Genomic DNA, 6000 nt, shown 5'->3' with positions numbered 1-6000 from the left:
AACCTGAAATGACTCATTTAATCATCCAAAACGTTATGGAACACATTAATTAACTGAAAAATGTTGCATAGTGTGCCTTTAAAGGATTTTGAACCAAGTTCGTACTGAGGTTTGCAAAGTGGGTGCTAGAAGAGTAGGATGTTTCCTGATGACAGAAATGTTGCTACCTTGCAAGCCTGATGAACTGTCACAAGAATTGTAAACTCACGAATTTCTCAGAATACTTTTTGCAAGCAGCCAATAAATGCATTAGCCTCGGTACAGAAATCCTTCTTACCAATGAAATGCAATAATGTGCATGATCTCAACAAGAGGTGGGAGCCTGAAGCAAAACAAACATACCTGCGCCGACTTTGTGGATGGGAAAGATGTTTGCGCGTTTCTCCCGAACAAGTTTATCAATTAATCTCATCAATTGCTGTGTTTGGCTGATAACACGGGATGATAGGCAGGTGCCACTTGGTGATTTTATCCAACAGCTCAGAGAACTGTACGTAATATTCCTCCACATTGCAAACTCTTTCCACATTAGCTTTTTCTAATTGATACATAGATGTACATATATCAATCTGGCCTGTGCCGGGTTAGAAATTTTGTCTTCAGCTGCAATAATCAGGCTCCCAGTAGTTGTATTTATGCCATCGTTGGAGTTATGTTTTAGTCTAAAAGAACAATAACGCTGAATATCATCAGCATACAGGTATTAAGATAAATTCTTGCAGGGCTTTGGGATCTGACACAATAGAAAAATGTAAAAAGAAAAGAGAATATGCCCTGACACATATCCTTCAGGTACCTCGCAAGACAAAATGACCCTGTTAATACAAAAATTAAAATATCCTTAAGGTAGGGTGACCAAACGTCCGTATTTCCCGGGACATATCCGTATTTCACGTCCTGTCCCGGGCGTCCCGGGTTTTTTTTAGAAAGTGAGGAAATGTCCTGATTTCACTGCGCACGACGCTCCGTGTGACGTAATCCCTGAGCCGCGTCAGTGCGGGCAGCCCTGTTCTTAATCAGAGGCTCTGTTCGAAAACCTGGGCTGCATCCTACAAGGACGCGGTCTACCTAGACTGGATCCTTCGAAGTCCTTGAAAATAAGGAGGCCGGAAGAGTTCTGTCTGTAAATTCGAACAGGTCCTCCCTTCGGCGGGTTTTACCGCCTTATGCTCTGTTGCTTAGCAACCGTGAAAGTTGACACACAAAGCAGGAAAAGAATAAATACCGAGGTTTTCAAAACTGTTTGTTTATTTATTTATTTTTTAAAAAGTTAAAGTGAACAAAGACTACACTCACAAGAATCCAGAGTGGAGTAAAGGTTCCAACCACCGGGAGCAGGAACAAATAAAATCAAATGTAATGATAGAAACCTTAGTCAGTTAAATAACATGCTGCTGTCATTCTGCACATCTCTGATGTTGCTGCTATTTTCAAATATACATTACTGTAGAAATGTCCATAGCTGCATATTGGTTATTTATTCTCCAGTTTTATATTGTTAAAACACTTTACAGAATTTTATTTTTTATATTTTAACTCTTCCCTATTATGTTATTCTTATACATTTCTCTAAGGTCCTCATTTGTGTGACCATTTTCAATAATCTTTTTGCTGCTGTAAATTTGCCCATTGTGGGACAATAAAGGGATTTTCTATTCTATTCTATAAAAGGGCTAGAAATATATAAGTAAATCTAAACAATGTATCTACAAAATATATCTGCAAAATCTCTAATATTCAACAACAAAAAATACTTAGTTAAGCATATTGTGCAAAACAACAATTAAAAAATTAAAATCCTATCAGATTTATAGTTCCCACTCTGCAGATCTATTAGAATCTGTCCTTAAATTACAGCCAAACTCATTTACACAGTAACAGATTAAAACCTTTAGATAAACCAAACATTACCGCCACATATCTGACTCAATAACCATTAAAACAACTATTTTCATTCATTTCAGACGGAACTATTCACAGAGTTGTATTATTATATTAAACTGAACTTCAAATTTTCACAACTGATCTGCGCCAAGTAACATTTCTCATCATCGGGACCCCCCCCCCCCCGCTCCAAGGTGTCCTGGTTTTCCCAAATGAAAAAATGGTCACCCTAATTAAGGGAGGTATTGCCGAAACGATTAAAAAAAAAAAGCCAGAAAAAACAATCACAGGTTTTTATCACTACTGTGTCTGGAATCAGGAGCCATCCACATTTCTTTGAGATTGTTTAAAAAGGTGTTTCTGTGGAGTGCAATTTACAGAAACATGATTGGTAAATGTCAATGGTTTTTAATTTTTCTCCACACAGAAATTTACTAAAATAGCTAATCTTTTTCAGAAACTTTGATAAGAGTTGTAATATTGAGATTAAACACTGAGGAAGGGAGGATTACAAGAGGGTTAGAGGTCAGCTTAATGTCACCCTAAATGGTTTTAATATGCTGAAGTGATGCTGGATTAAGGGGGACTATGTATCGATGAGGACTGGAGAATGATCAACAACATGTGAAGATTAAAAAGGATCCTTAAGTTTACACTGCATCTAAATAAGTCTTTTTTTTCATAAAATAAGTGCATTTTTCTTATTTCAAGTGCATATTATCTAATTATTTTATTTTAAGAGTAGAAATACTAATTCCATTGGGAAATTATCTTATTTACTCACATTAAGGGAAAATACACTTAATTTAAGATAGTTGTACTAATTCTTTTATCGTTTTTGTAGTGTAAGTCTGTAAACTTCAGTTTGGACGTACGGAAAGTTCTCCTCAAGTTACAATCTCGTAATCTATTCAGGGTCGGCGATTTAATTGTTAAGACCTGTTCAGTTTCCTATATTACACAGGAAAACATGAAACATTGTAATCCAGGTCACTCAATCTGATACAAACCAGGGTTAGAATATGAGGAGAAAAACCAGGCAGTATGATCATATAATCTATTTCTGAACCTTATATACATATACACATATATATATATATATATATATATATATATATATATATATATATATATATATATATATATATATATATATATATATATATATATATATATATATATATATATATATATATATATATATATATATATATATATATATATATATATATACACACATATATATGTATATATACATATATATGTATATATATATATATACATATATATATATGTATATATATATAAATATATGTGTATATATATATATACATATATATATATATATATATATATATAGTGGTTAGGGCATAGGGCTTTCAATCCTGAGATTGTGAGTTCGATCCCCCACTCCCACAGACTGCCACTCTGGGTCCCTGAGCAAGACCCTTAACCTCACACTGCTCCCCGGGCACCTCACAATGGCAGCTCACTGCTCCCCAAGGGGATGGGTTAAATGCAGAGAAGTAATTTCCCTCTGGGATTATTAGAGTATATCAAAATCAAATATATATATATATATATATATATATATATATGCCTTAATATAAAAACAACTATTGTCACTTTAACACATATCTTCCACTTATAGATCAGATATATTTGGGACATATTTTGGGAAAGAAAAAATAAGATCCTGTGTGAGACCTTTGTCATAGGACCCATACATAAAATTAAATCATCCACAATAGAAATAAGGGCAGCAGCTAAGGTGTTAGATGAAATATCACTATGAAGATCAAAATCTCCAAGTATTATGCTATTTTCCAATTTAATGATAAAGGAGAAAAAGTCATTAAATCGAGATAAAGACACTGGCTAGACCAGGAGGAAGGTATATTAAAATGCAACGAAAGGTTTTCTAAAGGCCTCACTTTTATCATTTGAGGCCTAAATAAAGAATTAGATTCCAAGTTCACATGTCTGAAAGAATAACTGCCTTTGAACACAGGACCAGTTCACGACCTCAGCCCACCCCACCTTATTAGGAAGTCCATGGAAAGCCTCAGTTTGCTTCCATGTCTTTGAAGGGAACGTAAAATCAAAAGTGTATTTTCTGATAATTAATTTAAAACAAAAAATGTTTTCTTAATTGATCAGGCATTGAAAATGGCTCTTCTCAGCTGTCAGTTTTGGTTAGCTCTCATTAGCTGAAAGTGGTACATGCAGTAGATTTTGACTCTCTGAGGAAGTATAACCGCGGATGTCTGGGGGACAGTAATTCGCCTGCATGTTATGAATGCTGGCGTACCATAAATGATAAATTATGAACAGTTTAGTTTGTGCCTTCAAGTCACTTGCCCATAGGAAGACATTACTTGGATACATTGTAATCTAACGAAATGTCTTCAGAACAGCTTCAAATGACGTAAAACTCATATGGGTGAGTAGAACATGATGTAATAACGTAAAATTAAGGACCCAATGTAAAAAAAAATAAATGGCGTTCCTCTTTAAGTAGTTTTTTGAGCACATAATTTTTCACTTTTACTTGAGTAAAGAGGTCAGGTTGATACTTCAACTTTTACCAGAGTGTTTTTAAACTACAGTATCTATACTTCTACTTAAGTGTCAGGACTCCTGTCTGTGTGTTTGTGTTTCTGTGTTTGTCTCCCTTCCTCCACCAGGAGGCACCTGGTTCTGGTCCGCCTCCTCACACACTTGCTGATGGTTTCCTCGTTAACGGAGTGTTCTTAAGCTGCTGACTGCCACTACCTCGACGCCATGGTGTTTGCCAGTTTTGGGTACTCTAGCCAAGCTGAGTTTTGCTAATTCAAACTGAGTTCTTGTTAACCTGGAAGTCTTCCTGCAAACTGCATTTTTTGGACCTTCTCTCCTTGGAAGGATCAACTGAGCCTCAAACTGAGCTGGGGATACAAACAGGTTTGGATCCACTTTTCCCCAAGAGGTCGTTTGAGTTTCACACTGAGCAAGGGATTAATCTCCTCTACAACCCGTTCAAGTACTGCAGGAAATCTAAGTGGCGGTCAGCTTTCTCCTTTCACCTACAAACAACAGCATTCTGGGTAAACCCTGTTCCGCCCTCCACCGTATCAGACAAACACTGGAAGAACAGCATACAGACTGGAGTCAAACTTCTCTGGAAACGTAAGTCAGCAACCAAATCCTCTTCTCCAAGTTCACAAATCAAATTTCCCACTGAGCCCGAAATAATCGCTGTGTCTTCCCCTCACTTTTCAGTTCCGGTTGAGCAGTGTTCAGAGCAACACTTCTCTCTGCATTATCTCTTCAATAAAACCTGTTAAACCTTTTCCCCTGGTCTCTCTGAATTGGTTTCTCTGCATGTGGGCCCATGCAGATAAAATCATGACATTAAGTAACAAATGTGTGTACTTTTGACACCACTGACCTTGGTGGAGTCTAACACTCTAGAAATGAGAGCCTTCAGAGGCCTAAAGAAGTCAGGAATTCATCCAGCTATTATTCATCCATTATTCAGCCAAACGTACATGTTCAGTCAGCACTATTTACAACAGGTGGACTCTGAAGGGTTGTCCATGAAAATCAGAATCAGTTGAATTCAGTTGTTAATATCTATCAGTGTTCCGTGTGTAAATGTTTATTTGTTTTATTCCTTTACAAAAATATCAGAATTGTTATTTTTTCCCCAATCTTAGCATTTCAATACTTTTCATCAAAAAAAACAGTAAAACAGTAAGTACTATAACATTTTGAATAAGTCTGAAAGTAAAAAAAATTTAAAATTTAAAACTGAATTGGTATAATTACCCTCTGATGGCAGCGTATGCCATCTTTTAAAATGTCTAACATATTTCTGTTAAGAAATATTTTGACACATGCTAACACATTTACCAATTTGAATATGTGGTTTTGTCGCATTTATCGGTGCACCTGTAGCATCTTAGCTTACTATGTTCTCACTTGAAGTCATCCAGTGTGTTACAGTTGTTTTTCTCTTAGGAAGAGGTCAAACATATATGTTTGGGATCCGTAAAGGTTTTCCAATATCATGACAAGTTGAATTATTAAGGTGGCTGATAAGGAGAGTGACCCCTGCTGATGGGATTATCCTTC

The sequence above is a fragment of the Cyprinodon tularosa genome, unplaced genomic scaffold (genome assembly GCF_016077235.1).
Source record: "Cyprinodon tularosa strain WSP-4 unplaced genomic scaffold, ASM1607723v1 ctg273, whole genome shotgun sequence".
In the NCBI taxonomy this organism is placed as follows: Eukaryota; Metazoa; Chordata; class Actinopteri; order Cyprinodontiformes; family Cyprinodontidae; genus Cyprinodon; species Cyprinodon tularosa.
This window is presented reverse-complemented; position numbering follows the sequence as displayed.